The 20,280-nt window shown below is 36.4% G+C and overlaps 1 protein-coding gene across 1 annotated transcript in view; it reads left to right on the plus strand.

The window, feature by feature from the left end:
- Positions 1-20,280, plus strand: part of LOC125226163 (cardioacceleratory peptide receptor-like) — a 233,801-nt gene that overhangs the window by 55,608 nt on the left and 157,913 nt on the right. Inside the window, 1 exon segment of the mRNA XM_048130067.1 lies at positions 7,535-7,571. The gene's annotated coding sequence lies outside the window, so the exon portion shown is untranslated.

Raw genomic sequence — 20,280 nt, forward strand, 5'->3', positions numbered from 1 at the left:
CTTTTCGAATTTCCTCTTTTCCACACTTGTATCGTAATGTAGTATTATTAGTCAGTAATTGTTGATTAGTAAACTATCCTGTACTATCCTCATAGTAACTGACAGTAAACTGTGGTTTTATTATTACATAATGAAAGAAAGTTCCCGCCGCGTCTGTTTATGTATGTGTGTGTATTCATGATAAATTCGCGTGGACTTTAATCGAATGCGCCGCCCAATCCGACTGAGAGAAGTGTACAACAAAAAAGTACCGTGTACCTTTGAAATGTATGGGCATTTTAGGGATAAACTGGACGGGCACTGTTTCGCACCCTGGAAGTGGCAAAATTTTTTATTTCAATATCATGATATCACGTCAATACACATTTTGAAAAAAAAAAAAAACCGGCCAAGAGCGTGTCGGGCCACGCTCAGTGTAGGGTTCCGTAGTTTTCTCAAAAACTACTGAACCTATCAAGTTCAAAACAATTTTCCTAGAAAGTCTTTATAAAGTTCTATTTTGTGATTTTTTTCATATTTTTTAAACGTATGGTTCAAAAGTTAGAGGGGGGGACGCACTTTTTTTTCCTTAAGGAGCGATTATTTCCGAAAATATTAATATTATCAAAAAACGATCAGTAAACCCGTATTCATTTTTAAATACCTATCCAACAATATATCACACGTTGAGGTTGGAACGAAAAAAAATATCAGCCCCCACTTTACATGTAGAGGGGGTACCCTAATAAAACATTTTTTTCCATTTTTTATTTTCGCACTTTGTTGGCGTGATTGACATACATATTGATACCAAAATTCAGCTTTATAGTGCTAACGGTTACTGAGATTATCCGCGGACGGACGGACAGATGGACGGACGGACGGACGGACAGACAGACATGGCGAAACTATAAGGGTTCCTAGTTGACTACGGAACCCTAAAAATGTAGGCATCAGCAGTTTAGTTATGATAGTATTTAATAGGTGGCGCTAAAAAAATGAGGTAGGTACGATTCTTAGTATGAAGATCAAACCCTTATTAAATCATCCTTGGTTTTAACATCACGTGCCGCATATCAAAATTGATTATTGGAAAAGCCATGATATTAGTATTTAAAACTATAGATTTGATTTACAATGGACAAAATATGTACATCAGCAATCTCAGCGTATTTGTTACTTTCAACTGCAAGGAATCTTGTCTAACCTGTACAAATTTTCTCTTATAAGTAAATAAAGTTCTATAATTTTTATTGACATGAACAGGACAAAACTATGTACGGTGGAATTGTACCTCTTATACAGTTCTTCAAAAAAGTCCCCGATAGCATATGACTATATTTTACGGATAACTTACTATCACCATTTTTATGATTTAATCCCCGCGTGTAGCCGGGGGCGGGCCGATAGTATAAGTTGTAAATGTCAAGAAAATACTTTCTTTGTCGGCACATTTATTTTAGGTTTTCTTAGCTTTACAAAAAATATTCATCCTATTTTGTTTATTCACATTGTGCTTGGTCTCAAAAACGCTTCGCCAGTTTTTGTTATCTTCACATCATTCTTTTATTCGAAATAACTGACCCGTAGAATATTTAGATCCTTATTTCATTCATGGATTTAGTTGAATAATTTCAGTTTTGAGGTTATTTTTCCTGGAGAAAAAAACATTTTTCCTCATTTTAAGCAGATGGTCCCTGGAACGAGACACAACTTAAGAACAATAATGAAATTACAGAAATATTGTTACGGTAAAAATAAATTTAACAGTAAGAAGTGAGTTTCTTTGAAATTCTACAGATATTAAAATGTAGCGGGTTTACATGGAACTTCGTGTTATTTTTACTCAGAGTGAATTACTTCGAATGTGAGGAAGTTGTGTGTATAATTTATTTTAGTTAGTGCATACAACTGTCGATGAAATTAACCGTTCAGCTACTTTTTATAGTTTTAATTGTTTTTCGCCATCTCCGCTTTGCCCTCTGGTCGCCAGAAGCATCTACATAATTGGGCCATTTTTTTTAAAGTGTTCCACCCCACTTTTTTTGTAACATGGGTATTTTTTACGCGATTCATACTCAGTATCGCGAGGTCTTTCGATCCAGATAGGAGAAAAAAAAAGTTTCAAGATATTATACATTTTTCAAACCTTCCATTCCGTTACCGCCATACAAAATGTAAGACAAAATGGTAACGGAATAGGAAAAAAAAACCTTGGGACACTTTTTTTCTCCTATTAGAGAGATCGCGATTCTGAGTGGAGAGCGCATAAAAATTTCCAAATCCAAAAAAAGTGGGGTGGACAACTTTGAAAAAAATGGCCCAATTATTAAGCCGCTTAAAATACCCTTTGAAGTTTGTAGCATGAGAAAATTTACTCCTATTTTTCTTTCAATTAGGTATAAGACATTTCTTTTAAACTACTTGTCTTTTGTCGTTCCTTTGTTGTTGTTTACACGTTTACAATGTTTTAGCGAAACTAACCTAATTAAGTTCACCGCATTCTCGACAACTAAAGCTAAGTTTACAAAGCGTAAGTTCCTTGTTTTGACGAGAAACTTTTCATTGAATTTGATCAACAACAATTCAATAAATATCAAATTTAGATACTACACGAACGTTATTTGTCATTTAATAACTCTTACAATGCCGCGAATATTACCAACTTGTCATTAATAAAAGTGACATTCCGCCCACTAAAACATCACTTTGATGCTGACAAATTGATATTCTATCGATGTAAAGTATTGTTAGAAATGACGGTGCGGATTGTGTTCTTTCATATCGACTGTCATTTTACATTATTCCCATTTTTTAAACATAATAAAAATATATAAAGGAGGATCTATGTAAGAGCATTTAATTTTTTATCTCATCTAGTAAAATGATTTGAGTAATAACTTAAAGCTAGAGCGTCCATTGTTCGTTATGTCTGCATGTCTTATGTTGTGGCGTTAAATAAATGTTAATAATGTAATCGTTTCAATTGTCACTTTCACTGAACAAGATTTCAAATGTGTAAAAAGCTAATACTTCATCTAATCATCTAGTAACTAATACACTAGCGAAATAAAACTATGGATACGGCTTAAATCGCGTATAATTAATTTACAATTCATCCCGACATTTCGAACACTTTACAGCATTCGTGGTCAACGGGTGACTGAGGAAAAATTACAATGTGCAAAAGCTACCCACATACAAGAAATATTAACGAACCATGACCATAAATAATATACATTTTAAAGGCAGGTTCACACACTATTAATAAAGCTGGTTAAACAATATTCAGAAAATTACCATTACTATGTTAAACAAAAACAATTAAGTCCGGTGGGACGGACAGGTGATAAAAAAAAATATTTCGCTTTTTAGGTAGAATTTTATTTAATTTAACATATGGAAAGAGACTCTTTTATGATACATGCTTTGTATAAAAATACTATTTGACCACTGTCAACACTCGTTTGACAGTTACTCGTCAAGATGGCACCGCATCAGAAGTCAACTGTTTTTAGCAAAATATTTATCTTTTGGTTTTTGTAAGAACAGGGTACTGTTGTATAAATAATAAAATATACTGCAAATATCCAACACCATACAACACAAATGTCTCACAGTCTTCGTCGTGCTTGGTCCTTTATCAGATGTACTACTGGATCCCAAGCCGGTGGTAAAGTAAAGCCATCTTCTCTATTAAAGTTTGGATACACTAGTATCAAGACAGTTACTAACCTCGTGTAAACCCTGCATAATATAAAGTATTTACAGCCAGTGTTTCCAAATGATCTAATCCATCTACGTATGGACCTGAGCGAGTTAAGCCAAACAATTTGGACATAACCGCCTTAAGTGCAAGGAAACCGTCGGTTTTAATTAAAAACAATTATGCAGAGTGACTGCTCGTTTATGTAATTTGATCGTTTAAATCCGTAAACCTTTTGAGTCCCAGTCTGTGGTTCTACCCTGAGTTTTTGACGATTTAAGTAAAGTAAGTTACTCTATAGCGTAAACGTCTCGGAAATAGTACATTACGATACAAGTGCGAAAAAGAGGTAGGTCGAAACGAGTGGCGATAAATTCCACCACGACTGAAGAAAGTGTTTTAAATTGATACGAGTTATGAATTTCCTTTTGGCAGGTGTATCGTAGGTACGACGTTTTTCAGGACATTATGTCCGTTTGAAGTTTTGACCTGTCAAAAAGTGTGCGTAAAATAAACACCATCTGTATTGACAATGATATTTTCATCACACTACTACAGTAAATGTGCAATTGCACGCAGGCGGAACGGAAATGGTAGAAATGGTCACCCAAAGGAATTATGACATTTATGGTATCGAATTGACGACCGGTCGCCGCGGTCCTGGGTTCGAATCCCGGTAAGGGCATTTGTTTGTGTGATGAGCACAGATAATGTTCCTGAGTCATGGATGTTTTCTATGTATATAAGTATGTAATTATCTATTTAAGTATGTATATCGTCGCTTAGCACCCATAGTACAAGCTTTGCTTAGTTTGGGGCTAAGTTGATCTGTGTAAGGTGTCCCCAATATTTAATATTTATTTTTTTATTTAGAATTTCACGTGTGTTTTCTTTTTACATATTTTATGTTATATTATTGCAAGTATGATGAAACACATTGAGTGTAATTTGGGGCGTAAGAATATCACAAACTCGTCTTTAAATCGTTCCGGCAAGCCGTTGCGATTAAAGTTGATCTCGTTCCACTTATTAGCTCATTGAGCATACAGTTGTCGTTATGTGCGTGTGCGACGATGTTATTTACATTTCCACAAACATGGAAATGATGAGCGTGTATTGCGCAGTAGCCCAATGGGAGCGTTCATCTTCCTTGTGTTATCCCAGCATTTGCCACGGCTCATGGGAGACGAGGGTCTGCTTTGACAATAAATCCCATGATTTGGCGTAGACACTAGTTTTAAGAAAGCGACTGCCATCTGACCTTCCAACCCGAAGGGTAACTAGACCTTATTGGAATTAGTCCGGTTTCCGACTGGCAAATATCAAATGACATTTCGTACATAAGTTTTGAAAAAGTCATTGGTACGAGCCGGGGTTCGAACCTGCAACCTCCAGATTGAAAGTCGCGCTCTTATCGCTAGGCTACCAGCGCTTTTTCTTTCCTATATCTGGGGCCCATTTCTCGAAAGTTATTATTATTACAAGCCTGTTGTATCCCACAAGTGCGCGAACTGTCAAATCTCGGGCGTATGGGTTGTCATGGAAACAGTCGTCCCGCCATCGCCGGCTTGTAATCGCAAGGCTTGTTGTGGCAATCTTAGCCCCAGCTCACTCGGCATGCGGCAACGTGTCCAGCCCAGTCCCACTTTAGCTTGGCCGCTTTCCGAGCCACATCGACAATTTTTGTCGAAAGTTATTAGTCCAATAATATTAGAGTGTCGTCATGTCAGCCTATACGATTTGACATTTCGTGGACTAATAAAATTTGTCTAATATCGTTCAAGAAATGGGCCCCTGTAGTAAAAACTCATGGTCTTGGCTCTGTTCTAAATTTGCCAGTCAACAAACGAACGTGCGGTTTTAAATTTAGAATTTGATTTTGACTGCGTTTTCGCACGCTATTTCGCGTCTAATCGCGTTAGTGTAATCGTACTTACTCCTGTTTGTTTTCCCTAAAGAAAAGGGGAGAGGTCACGATATGTAAATTACTCGTTTTAAAAACTAATTTGCCCTTTTTGTCACGTTTTTTGCACATAAGTTAAGTAGGTATACGCTTGTTTCTTTATAAATTATTTTTTATTATAAAAAAAGGTATACGTTTTAACTTGATTATCATGAAATATGAAAATGTAAATAATATTAACAAATAATGTAGTTGAACTGTTAATAATAGGCGAGACGACTTAAAAAAAACTAATTAGCCCGTGAGTTAGATTATCAAAGAATTTTAGACACGTATTTGTTCTTTTTTGTCGTAAACGAAAAATGACGACGGTACAGTGCGTTGAAGTTTCGCGTGACGTCAGCTATGATAACTATGTTGCCTGATACCTTTGTATTTTTTTATTAATTAGAAAAAGCGAAAAATATGCGTTCAATATTTTTGGACGATCTAACTGACGGACTAAACAAAATGCCATTTTTTATGTAGTCGTCATACCTACTAGTAAAAAAAGTATCACTGTTTAATGTACTATAATAAACTCAAGGCCTTAGCGATGATTGTTTTTCAATGCAATGAAATCCAGAGTGAAACGTTCCTTTACTAAATGGAATGGCACTTTTTAGATTCCATTCGAAAAAATTCTAAACCGGCCATGATGCCTAGCCAACGTCACAATGGCTTACGCTTCGTAAACGATTCGTACCTAGCTCTCATCTCTTCTGTAGAGGCGCGACAGAGTGCGTTTCGGTCGCCACGTAGCGTCATCGATTGTCACTGTGCCTAAACCGTCCAGATCGTTAACTCTGATTGCACAACATAAAAACGGTTTAAACCCGTATTAGAAATATTTCTTTTGTTCGAATCAAAGACATATATAACTCCGTCAACCAATAAATGGCCTCTAACATCAATAATATGATGGGTTAAGCAGCGTCCATTTAGATTGCGGCACTTCCGCAAATGGTTACTGAGCCCAATGACGCCACCGCAAAGCTAGCAGGAGAATGTGGCCGTGTCCAGTGACAAAGGTTGGTTAGCGCGCTGCGCTGGTGTACTAATTCTCGCCTATCGTGAAGAAGAAGAATAGACGGATAAATTCTAAAAAAAAACGGACCTCGAAAACATCAAGAGAAATGTACGGTCGCCTAGATGGCTACGCCTTTGGTGGATTCACGACTAGATAGCGCTAATTATGTTTTACAATTCACAAATTGCCAAAACAGATGTTCAAGAGTTTAAGCAAGTGTTGAGCGAGGACAATATGAAGACGCTTACGCGCCAGAAAATTAAACTCATGCGCACGGATGTCCATACCAACGAGCAATTTTTGGGCGGCCAAAGCTGATTCCACGTCGATAGGTTTGGGGAGACCCTATAAGTGTTCCAAAAATATTCTAACTCAAAAAAGTACGATTTTTATATAATTCGTGTCAAAGTAAATTTAGGTTCGGAATAAAAGGAGTCCCGATATTTCGAAGTTTCATCATGGTCACGGCAACGCGTCGAAATATCGGGAGCTCGACAAAAATCAAAAAGGTAATCCGGTCTATATGAGTTGCAGGCGTCCATAAAGTTACGGTGACCGCTTTCCATCAGGCGAACCGTATACCTGTTTGCCACCGACGAGGTATGAAAAAAAAAATGGAAAATTACTGCCTTGAGTGAGGTATGAATGTAAAATGTTAAATATTGATCAGGGTGCACACCCTAAGAAATATATTTTTTTATAGATTTTTCCTATGTATTTCATTAGTTTTAGATTTTATTTGGAATATACACTTCTATACGCAATATCACTACCAAAATCGCCAGTTCCGTCGTCATTCTTTTTTCGGAAAAACTATCTGTATACAAAGTTTACAAATAATATATCTAAGCTAATATTTGTTTTATTTTTGTTCCAGGTTTTCCAGAATAACACGAGCTCCAATTTGAATCCAGGTAAATAAAACAAAAACTAAAAAAAATCAATAAAAAAAAAATATTTTTAAAAATAAAAAAATCATCAATTATTCAAATACTAGTATTTAGGCCCTGAAAGTACTGAAACTAAACAGTACACATAACTCACTATAGATCATAGAGGAATAAGTAACGGAAGAGTTGTAACTCCATACATCAGTAAATGCGGGTTATTTGTATAGGCATAGTTGAGTGACATCTAGCGACAATCACGCGTCAACTAGCGTAAATTATCAGTACTACTACTTGTTAATAGATGTCGTGACGAACGAAAATTCTAATGCTCACCAATTTTTAGGTAATATTACAATAGTATTAATCAGTATTCTGTTTTCAATTCCTTCTGCTTGTAATATATAAGTTGTAAACTGTTCTAATATTAAATTTTTGGCAGACGAGACACAGTTGCCACCTAGTATCGAGTAGTGGTACTGATCATTCACGCTATTTGACGCGTGATTGTCGCTAGATGTCACTTAACTATACCTATACAAATAACTCGCATTTACTGATGTATGGAGTTACCACTCTGATTCCCTTACTTATTCCTCTATGCTATAGATACTAGAATTGCAGGCATTGCATTATGAATCGTAAAGGTTCATCATAATTTCTTAAACAAATCTTTTTCCATCAAAACTGTCGCGATAAAATTACCTTAAGCAAACAAAAATCATGAACTCGTAAATATTCTTATGACAGTGGGACACGCTATCTTAAATACCATATATCTTTTGGGACATTATAATTTGTTAAAGTGCAGTGTTAGGGTACTGAAGTCAAATAATTTCAGTGCAAAAGCTAAAATAAGAATGTTGAGACTGAGTAACTCAGTATCCAAGTATTTTTCGACAAGAGTTACGAATTTCCTTTTCGCATGTGTATTATACGATATTTTTCAGTACAGATGGGCCATTTTTTTCAAAGTTGTCCACCCCACTTTTTTTGTAACATGGGTATTTTTTACGCGATTCATACTCAGAATCGCGAGGTCTTTTGATCTTGATAGGAGATAAAAAATGTCTCAAGATTACCATACATTTATTCGAACATTCCATTCCGTTACGGCCATATAAAATGTATGAAAAATGGTAACGGAATCGGAAAAAACCTTGGGAAACTTTTTTCTTCGATTAGAATTGAAAGAGCTCGCGATTCTGAGTAAAAACCACATAAAAATTCCAAATTAAAAAAAAAGTGGGGTGGACAACTTTGAAAAAAATGGCCCAGATAGACCTCTGAAGTTTCGATCGGACAAAAAATAAACTACTTTGCGCACTAGTGCTGGCAAAAAGCAACATCTGGGTGCGTAGCCGAATGGCACAAACGCTCACGAAACGAAACGCTCGTAGCTATCTATCTTTATCGCTCGTGCGTATTGGCGCGACAGAGCCAGACTACCTTTCGCGGCGTTTCGTTTTCGTTTCGCGTCGCAGAAATGCCATTCGGCTACGGGGCCTGTACTGCAAAACAGATTGCATTAGTCTGTAGGTACCTGTCTCTTTTGTACTTCACATTAAAATAGAATTAAAAAAATAAAATAAAATAAGAGTGTCTAATTTTTGCTGTCTATCAAAATGTCAGTTCTTATTAAGATATAGGTAACTAAGACACTTACCAAAACTTGTATCTCGCTTCCAATAACATTAGTAATCGATGTAAAACTTTCCGAACCCAAAGGAATACATTTTGCCCCAAACTTAGTGTCTAATAGATAATGCAATAGTGAGACGAAACACTGAATATTTTATCGGTGGCTGTAACCAAAGACACATATAACTTCGTAAAGACAGATACCTAAAGACTAAGATAAAAAAAAACAGTGCGTGGAGTCCCTCCACGCGGAAGAAGTCAAACTTCGTAACATAACCTCAAAAACATTTTGTCAAGTGACCATCACGTTTTTATATTTAGTGACGTCCATATTTTTACTGTTTTAATTATTTTACATTGCTATTTGCTCAAATTATTGAATAACTCATTTTGCACTAGATCTAAATATAAAAAACACATTCCAACCAACCATTCCACTATTCAAAACCATTCTGGGCATTTTGTTATGTCACTGAGTGAATAAGTGAATGTATGGAATGAGTGAGTCGCGTTGAGACAGAATGTTACGCGCTGAGTGAGCGGCATTCCACGCAAAGTAACAATGTCTGAGTGTTACGCGCTGCCTGTTGGAAGTCTTATTAGAAGTTTCACTTCAAATCGTACCTCTGAACCATCAAGTGAAATGCAAGGTCGACTAGATGGCGATACGCAAGTGACAATTGCCGTGCAATTGACAACTAGTTTCAGCTCAGTCAAAACCCTCGCATCTTGTTCTAGAAGAAAGTATCAAAATAATATTATAAATAAATAGCGCGTGGTGTCCGCGCGAGCGGAAGAAGTGAAACTTCGTAACCTTAAAAACATTGTGTCAAGTGACTGTCACGCTTCCATCTTTTTACTGTTTTAAATAAATAAATATAAATAAATATTGGGGACACCTTACACTGATCAACTTAGCCCCAAACTAATGTAATGGGTGCTAAGCGACGATATACATACTTAAATAGATAAATACATACTTATGTACATAGAAAACATCCATGACTCAGGAACGATATCTGTGCTCATCACACAAACAAATGCCCTTACCGGGATTCGAACCCAGGACCGCGGCTTAGCAGGCAGGGTCACTACCGACTGAACCAGACCGGTCGTCAAAAATATTTTACATTTTTAGGTAATTGCTTAAATTAAAGAGTTCTCTCTTAAATTAAAGAGAGCTCAAGTTCAAGAGTTTCACTTCAAAAATTGGTATACCTATTCCTGGCATCAGCCTAGCATTTTTTTTTTTAAATTTGAGTTGAGACACTGAGCGTTAAACGGTTAACTCTGTCAGTTGGAAGTGGCATTAGAAGTTTCACATCAATAATATCAAAACTATAACAAGTTGTAATCCGAATCGGGCTCTGAAATATTGTGTAACTATTGTTTCTACACGGACCCGGCCGTTTGATGTGAGGCTTAACAGCTTAACTGCGGGGAGTCTGAGTAAGTGTTGGCAAAACTAGACTCGATCGATCTCTGAGACTCGATTTAATAATACACTGAAAGAATCTACCTACAATACAAGTCTGGCGTAGTGACCCTGCCTGTGAAGCCAATGGTCCTGGCGAATCTCGGTAACGACATTTTATTTGTACGAATCGACTAGCATGGCATGGGCATGTGATGCGAAGGATTAAAGTCATGTGAAGAAAAGGTATTAGGAATGAATGTCGAAAGAAGGAACAGGGGGAAAACCGAGGGAAGAGTGGATGGATCCTGAGTGAAAGATCGGAAACAAAACAAATGAATGATGAGATGATGGCGATATAGAGGAGGATATGCTGCGTCCCAAGTGACTGGGATAAGGGCAGACGAGATGAATGATCAACAAAAATAATAAGCATTTGCAAGCCAACCTAGAGCCTCAAAAATAGGAATCTTTAGACTCGAAAGTTCTAGTCTCATTAGACTCGAAAGCCAACGCCATTGCATGGTGTTCAATGATCAACGTATCAGGTGTTAGGGAGTACCTTCTGTTTTATATTAATATTGATTAACATTCGAGACTTACAGTTGTGAGTTTCAGAAATTCGAATCGAGTCTAGACTCTTTAGACTCGAAGGCCAACACTACTGAATGATTAACGTGTGAGGTGATAGGGAAACCACTAACCCAAAACTAACGGATTGATTATTGTGAACCTAGCGGTGAAATGGCTTTTACTGTTATAGGGCTGTAACTATACCATTCATTGGGTAGTTAAAATATAGAACATAATTACAGGTGTAGTGCGAAAAGGGTTTCCTTCGTATTTTTCCGTAAACGTTGAATGAATGAATGAATGAATGAATGAATGAATGAATGAATGAATGAATGAATGAATGAATGAATGAATGAATGAATGAATGAATGAAATATTTATTTGTATCAAACAAGCGTATATACAGGTCTTACATAATAGTGGTTTTTCACGAACGATTCTTGTTTTGCCACGACGGGCGTACAAATATTGTTCTTATAACTAACTTATTTAGGTACTATGTACAAGATACAAACTAAATTCATGCATTACATGCAATTATATATATACAAATTTATTTTTAAATTATATTTTATTAAATATCATTATCATTTTAAAAATTTACTAGTAGTAATATTAATTATTTCAATGATCATAAATTACATTTGTTGATGAATTCATTAACGGAATAATAACATTGTTTTATTAAATAATCAAATAATTTCTTTTTAAACATATTTTTAGGCATTTCTTTAAATGTATCAGACAGAGTATTATAAATTCGTATTTGTCATGGTAGTTCAGTCAATGTAAGTAAGTACATCTTGTACTGAGACTGACTGAAATGCATGACACGTTCGTAAGTTTCCGCAACAATACGAAGGCAAATATTTTCGCACTACGTGTGTATGTAATTCTTAGCAGTCTATTTGCAACAAAAATATTTATTTTACTTACTTACTTACTGCGATGGCTCAGCGACCCGAAGTGGATCTTGGCCTCCGACACTAGACTCCGCCATTCGCTCCTATCCTGTGCAATCTGATGCCACTCAGTCACTTGAAGGTCACGCAGGTCTTTCTGGACCTCGTCGATCCATCGGTACCTGGGCCTTCCGACCGGCCGTTTTTCAGTAGATCGCCACAAGTGAGCTCTTTTGGCCGCACGATCCTCTCCCATCCTCTCCACATGGCCGAGCCATCGCAGACGAGAAGCTTTACTCTCGCCGATGACGTTGGGCTCGCCCACTAGCTCTTCCACCTCCAAGTTCTTCCTGACTCTCCAAGAGCCATCCTCTCGTCTCGTAGGGCCTAAATACATGTAAATAAATAATATATACTTTTTTCTACTCCCGTCTTCATTCGTTATTTACATAGTATTTTTAAAACCCAACATATAAGTTGCCAAGATAAGTCTAAAAGTACAGTCAACAACACAGCTGGGAATACAGAGAAAGTGCCAAAAATACGTATACAGAACTTTATTCCCTGTACATTAAGGTGTGTATATATATTTTTTGCACTTTGTATTCACAGCTGTGTTTTTGACTGTACATGGTCTGTGTTCCCCAAGAACGCATTTTTGTAGCTCTGTGTCTTTTTGGGTTTGTACGTAGTGCGTAACATTTCTAGCAACTTAACAACGCAGAAAAAAAGACAAGTGAACCATAGACATGTTTTTTTTTTCAAATTTTGTGTCCAGGAAACAGTGTCCTATTTCACGAAAGTTATTATAAAAAACTATTAAAAAGGTAAGTGCATGGTCGTTGAAAAAATGTAGTGTAGGGTTTAAATGTAAGTGTGGGGTTTAATTTTCGGATTCGCATCAAATTATTACCCGCGTGTTGTTTAACAGAGAAAAAAAATACTCGTGCGTCTTTATTACTCGTCACAATTTTCGGCTCCGCCTTAAATTTTTACCCACGTTACTCGCCTTTTTAAACCTCTTTTGAACGCTGATTACATAAAATACAATTAGCTACGCCTCCTTCAAGTTCGGTTATATCAAAAACACACGCCGTTTAAAGTAGCCCCATCAATAGAATTTGTGAACAATGTAAACAAACCTTGTAGTCAAAATGTATTTAATTTCCATTCTAACTCATCAGATACTGGCTAAATCCATGTGTTATTTAATCAATTCATATCATATTATGATCCTCAACCTTTAAAATAATAAAATTGTGCTAGAATATTGATATTTTGTACAATGATTTGTTTACATTGTTGACAATTTCTGTTAACAGCGATTTTAGTAACGTTTGGCCTCAGCTGCGATATCGTAGTGCATTTCATGCTCCTCGAGTTTCCCGGCAAAATTTAATCTTGTAGGGACTAATATTTCACATTCCCCACGGAGCTTATAATATAAACCGCATATTTAATTTCAGCAACACACGTTTTGCAAACGGTTACGTACCGCTTTATACACGGTGCTCGTGAGGAAACCGAATATTTTAACTACGTATTTCTAAGGCCAAATGAAAGAAAATATGTTATATACGGGGGAAATTTGGCAAACAAAAATTTGTTTTTGTATTTTATTAACATTCATACTAATATTATAAATGGTAAAGTGTGTGTGTCTGTTTGTTTGTCCGTCTTTCACGACTAAACGGAGCGACTAATTGACGTGATTTTTTATTTTAAGTGAAGATAGTTGAAGAGATGGAGAGTGACATAGGCTACTTTTTGTCTCTATCTAACGCGAGCGAAGCCGCGGTCAAAAGCTTCATAAACTTATATTTATAAAACTGGCACTTAGAATGAGTTTTAAGCTGATTTTTTCTATAACCTCATTTTTGAAAGTTTTTAATTCTCACTTTTTGACATTTATCTATCAATGAAGATAAGAGAGAATATAAGAGTTTTAAATGATTCACGGTTAGTTTCATTAGACTTATATACGGACTTATATATGGGATACATTCCCGTGATCATGATGCATGCACCTGCGTCGAAATATCGGGACCTCAATAAAAGTCAAAAGGGTAATCACAGTATACAGGGTGATTCATGAGTCGTGAGCAGGAGTGAACAGGGTACTGGGGAGGGTCACACTGAGCAACTTTCATAATGGGGCAACACTAAATTGTGATTTTTTTTTTCTTAACTAATATGACTTAGTTGATAGTTTATCATCAATTAAGTCATAATTAGAACGTAATTGATAATTAGCTATCAATTAAGTACTTATCAATTAAGTCATAGTTAAGAAAAATAATCACAATTCAGTGTTGCCCCATTATGAAAGTTGCTCAGCGTGACCCTCCCCAGTACCCTGTTCACTCCTGCTCACGACTCATGAATCACCCTGTATATCCCGGTCAATATAAGTCTAAACAGGGAATCATCATTCTCTTGTCCTCTTCCCATTATTTGCGGTCGGATTTTCCTCCTCCATTCCTCTCTATTTCCATACTAACATCTTTCACTCTCATATCATTCTCACATTCCATCCATCTTTTCTTAGGCCTTCCCCTACCGTTGTCGCCATCCACCTTCATATTTACCGCTCGTTTTATAACATTGCTTTCATCCCTCCGCATTACATGCCCGTGAGCATGCTAATCTGCTTAAGTCTAAAGAGGGAATATTCTCCATAAAGGCATCAGCAGCCTTGTACTGAGTAACAATAAAAAAAAATATTATTGTTCAATTATTATACTTTAGAATTGACACTTTAGACTTAACATGGGATCAGGAATACGCTGTTAAAATTAATCGGTTTGCTCATAAGCACCGTGTATAAAACTTTGGTATTTAAAATGTAGATTCTGCTTTAAATGATTTGCTGGAAAATTGTACGTAAGGCCTTTTATGGATGTCATATTGTAGCCATTTAAATGGCTGAGGGGCCCTTATCCAAGGTGCTTTCCACAGGAAATTCTAATAAAAAGATCCTTACGGTAAGATAAATTAATGAACATTTTGGTATGGAACGAATATAATTGTTTATTAATCTAATAAAACTGTGTTTGGGTAACTGTACCTACAACATCTTTTGATTCAATTTCGAAAACTGTTATTCATCATCGTCTATGTGATCATCCTCCGAGTTATCCTGGCATTCGCCATGGCTCATAAGAGCCTGGGGTCCGCTTTGACAACGAATCACAAGATTTGGCGTAGGCACTAGTTTTACGAAAGCGACTGACATCTGACCTTTCACACCGAATGGTGACTGGATTTTATTGGGATTAGTCCAGTTTCCTCACGAAGTCGCTTTTGGGAATTTTGGGGAAATGAAAACATCGTGAGGAAACTGAACTACTTCCAACAAGGCCTTTAGTTACCCTTAGGGTTGGAAATTCAGATGGCGGTCGCTTTCGTAAAACTAGTGCCTACGCCAAATTTTGGGATTAAATGTCAAAAGAGGACCCCAGGCTCCCGTGAGCCGTGGCAAATGCCGGGATAATGCAAGGAGAATGATGAGTGTTTGATTGAAGTACGTAGAAACAAAGAGGATCGAGTAATATGGAGAGTTACTGTGAAAGTAAAATGTGTAATCACAGTGCATAGACTGCCATCTCTCAACACATGCTTAAAACTTTTGAACCACAGTTTTGACAATTTGGCCCATATTGTTAACTTGATATCTGTTAAAATGTCAAATATTAATATTAGCGCCATCTAGCCGAGCGTTCCCCAAAGGTGTAACACCATCTAGGTCACCGTACCTTTTTGTCTATGGCTTTGAGGTACGTTTTTTTCTTAGACTTTATCCGTCTATACGGAGTCACATGTCTTTGGTAGAAATAACATGATTACATGATGATTTAAATTACCAAATGTCACTTCAAAGCCAAAAGGAAATAAAAAAATAAATTACACAAGAAAATTGCACGTAATTCACCTCGTTTTATAACTTCAGCGTTAATAAGAAGAAAACGAAGTGTTTTATGTAGGTTAATAAGACTAACGCATATATTTGGTAAACAACTACGCACCCGGACTCATTTCGGGGACGCCTGACTAAAAGACGGTAAACTTTTTTTTTAAATTAAACACAATACTTTTAGTATGTTACGATACAAGTGCTAAAAGGGGAAGTCCATAAGAGGATACGGTAGCGAAAATGCTAAAATGGAAAGGAAGAAGGTCAATTAAAATGTAATGTGAAATTGCCTTATGCCGTCGGGATCGTAGTTAAGACGCTACAGGAGCGAAAATGCTATGGATAGGAGCCCCCTTTCAATTTGGGAATTTCAGTTAAATATACAAGTGTTATTAACTAGATTTATCGAAAAAAAAATGTCCATTAAGAACAACTCAGTCAAAAGATATTTCAAAAAATTCTTTAATATCGAGGTTCCGCTCTTGACTGTTTCCTCCATCAAAACTTAATTAATCGGAACGAAATTTGAGAATCTGAATAACAATGAAATAATCTATGTCGGACCGTTTAGCTTTTTAAGTTAATTGTTACCAATCTTGAGTATCACACCATTTTTTTGCGCCACAATGAAAAAGGACGTTTTTGGAAATTTTTGATTGGCTCTAGTCTTTAAAAAGCAGAATATCAAAAAAATCAAAACGGTCCGACACAGATAAAAATAATAACAATCTGTGTTGAAAAAATCATTGCTCTATCTTCAAAAACCAGGGAGCAAATAGTCGAGAGCGTTTGTATGGAGAATTGACCACTACCGGAGTGGAGATAGGTAAATGTAACGTAACGTAGTAACGTATAATTACCTTCTTTTTATAATTGGGTTCTTTTTTTCTAATTATTTCTTTAGTATTATTTATTACATTTTAAGCAGAATATCAGGTGTCGGATAAAAAACCTGTGGTATTTTACATTCATTTTCTTGAAAGTTGAATTTTCTTGAAGCGTTTTAAGATTAGCTATAAAAATAAGCTTTGAAACATTAAAGTTTCAAAAATTCGTTGCCCGTTGGAAAAATTTCAATTGTACCTAGTGTTTCAAATTTATTTGTTACATAATATACAATTCACTATTGTTTTTGTCGTTAAGTTTAAAGGTCGGATAGCAAACTCTTGCGTGAAAACTAAATTAGTTTCCGAACAATAGTTATGTTAGAGATTGAATAATTTTCAACACAGATGTGAAAAACAAACAATAGACCGTAGAACATTCAGATGTAACCTATTTACAGAGACATCTATTGATAAATTTGTCAGTTTTAAGCCCCATTTTATAAACAAGGCTCAAACCAGCAAACGTAATATTTGCGTAAACAGAAAGCCAATCTTCCTCAACTATCAAAACTAATCCCCGTCTCTAGCCAAAAATACTATCTTTAAAACTCCGTGGCAAACGATACACCACTGCCTATCTCGCACTAATACGGGAGAGCGATAGACAGATATGAAGACGGTCAAGCAAATCTTGGTATGAAAAAGACGGCAAATTTGAAAAATGTAAGGCTCATCTGCCAATTGTCTTCGCAAAGTGCGTGCCTTTCTAAACCTTGACGTTGGCAGAATCATCGACGAGCCATAACGCTTGAAAAAATATTGAAAATGTAGGGGCAAAGGTATATAACATACATTGAGAACTTGAATTTCGCGCATTTTTTGTGCCAAAATTAGGTAGATCATCTTAATCGTTTGTATCTACGATACGCTTTGGAGCATCAACTATTTTGGCAACGTGCGTGACGGAGTGGCGCTGATTGTCATAAAATCAAAGACACCTTCAAGAAAAGAACGTACACCCATCTTAAATGCCGACAACGCACCTCCAACAATCTGGTGTACCGGGTGTCCATGGGCGGCAGTGATCGCTTACCATCAGGCGACCTGTCTGCTCGTTTGCCTCCTATCCCATCTTATGAGTATCTTATTGGCCATGTCCAACATTAATGCTAGCGTCGGCCGTTGGAAATAATTTGACACAATACAATTTTGAACCCCCTACGTAAAAACGAAGGGGTGTTATATTATATACGTTATGTTATACATAATATCTGGGCAACCGAGCTTCGCTCGGTTCTGTTTCGTATCCTTGACATGTGTCGCCATCTAGTTCAAAAATTAATAGTACCTACATCGAGCGAAAGAATTCTCAGCCTTAACAACACAACTACTCCACACGAGATGGCGCGCATTTCGCCACAAAAACTCAAATAGTGTATTTTTCTATTCGTTTTAGCCTTGACCTGTGTCGCCATCTAGTGTTTGCAATAAATAGTACTTACATCAACCGAAAGAATTCTGTCTTAACAGTACAACTACACACGAGATGGCGCGCGAAGAAAAACGCATGAAAACTCGAAAATTCGCGTTTTCCGGGACCTAAGGATAAGTTAGTTTTTTTTTTTCACCCCCAAAAACCCCCACATAACAAATTTCTGCGAAATCGTTAGAGCGGTTCCGAGATCGTCAGTGTAAATAAATATATATATAAATAAATAAATAAATAAATAAATAAATATACAAGAATTGCTCGTTTAAAAGTATAAGATACGTTCGACTAAGAAATTGTTTCCATCAACGCTTCGCCTTACAGTTTGATGTGGTGTGTGTGTCTGTCAGTGGCAGCGTAGCTCCCGAACGGATCATGAACCGATTTAGATTTGGTTTTTTTTTTTACTGAATTAGTCGGGAGAATTCTAAGCCATGTTTGATGGAAATCGGTCCACTATATCGGGATTTTTTCAAAATTAAAATTTTGTGGTTAGGTTATACATATATGGAAAAGCCCACAAAATGAGGGTAGCAAGCAAGTAGCGAATACTCTTGGCTAGAGTGACCCCGCAAATCTCAGATTCACTACAAATTGAGTTATAGGATTTTGATCCGACCGCGCTTTACGATCATGTAAATCAGTTGAAAGAATCCGGTGATAACTGTCTGCCGTTTCTGTTCGGTCGAGAATTGTTTTTAAATCGACTCAGACTGAAATAGGATTTTAAAATTGGAATGCAGTGATTTGGCAGTGTACTGGCGGATTTACACGATGTGAGCAGTTTTGATTCGTTTCTTACCATCGACTTGTTGGTGATGTGCTGCTTACAAACATTTTAAATATGAACACGCCTGTAGCCTCGGTTCTTAGTTTTAATCTCAATGAGGGCATTTTTTTTTATTTTTTTTTTTTTATAATGAGTGTGGTTGGAGTTTGGAGCAATGCTCCATTATATACAATTGTTTGATAAGCACAGGTATTATATTTGTTCCTGAGTCAGAGCTGTTTTGGGTGGACCCTGCAACAAAAACAAAAAAATATACTCCCTAACTAGCCAATATTTTGTTCAGCGACTTAAAATAACTTGCATTTTGATTTTTTATCACCCTTAAAAGTTTTTACTAAGAAGTAATTTATTGCGCATTTTGTTAACTCTAAAGCGTGATAGACGTTAATGACAACAGTAATGGTGTATATTGAAGCTAATATTTGATTTGTATGAAAAAAAAATAAGACCTCATAATGTTTAAAAGTCGCTGAAGAAATAATTAGCCTACCTCTACCTAATACAGTTTAAGAGGATACGGTAGCGAAAATGCTAAAATGGAAAGGAGCCCCCCTTTCAACTTGGGAATTTTAGTTAAATATACAAGTGTTATTAACTAGATTTATCAAAAAAAAATTGTCCATTAAGAACAACTCAGTCAAAAGATATTTCAAAAAAATCTTTAAAATCGAGGTTCCGCTCTCGACTCTTTCCTCCTTCAAAACTTAATCAATCGGAACGAAATTTGAGAATCTGAATAACAATGAAATAATCTATGTCGGACCGTTTAGCTTTTTTGATTAATTGTTACCAATCTTGAGTATCACACCTTTTTTTGCGCCACAATGAAAAAGGCCGTTTTTGGAAATTTTTGATTGGCTCTAGAGTCTTTAAAAAGCAGAATATCAAAAAAATCAAAACGGTCCGACACAGAAAAAAATAATAACAATCTGTGTTGAAAAAATCATTGCTCTATCTCCAAAAACCAGAGAGGAAATAGTCGAGAGCGTTTGTATGGAGAATTGACCCCTACCGTATCGTCTTAATGTTTCGCTTTTGTTTCAAAGCCCATCCGTATAGTATTAGTTTTTAACCTCCGACTCAAAAACGACGGGGTGTTATAAGTTTGACGTGTCTGTCTGTGTGTGTGTCTGTCTGTCTGTCTGTTTGTCTGTCTGTCTGTCTGTGTGTGTGTCTGTCTGTGGCAT

Source organism: Leguminivora glycinivorella, chromosome 5 (assembly GCF_023078275.1).
Source record: "Leguminivora glycinivorella isolate SPB_JAAS2020 chromosome 5, LegGlyc_1.1, whole genome shotgun sequence".
NCBI lineage: Eukaryota > Metazoa > Arthropoda > Insecta > Lepidoptera > Tortricidae > Leguminivora > Leguminivora glycinivorella.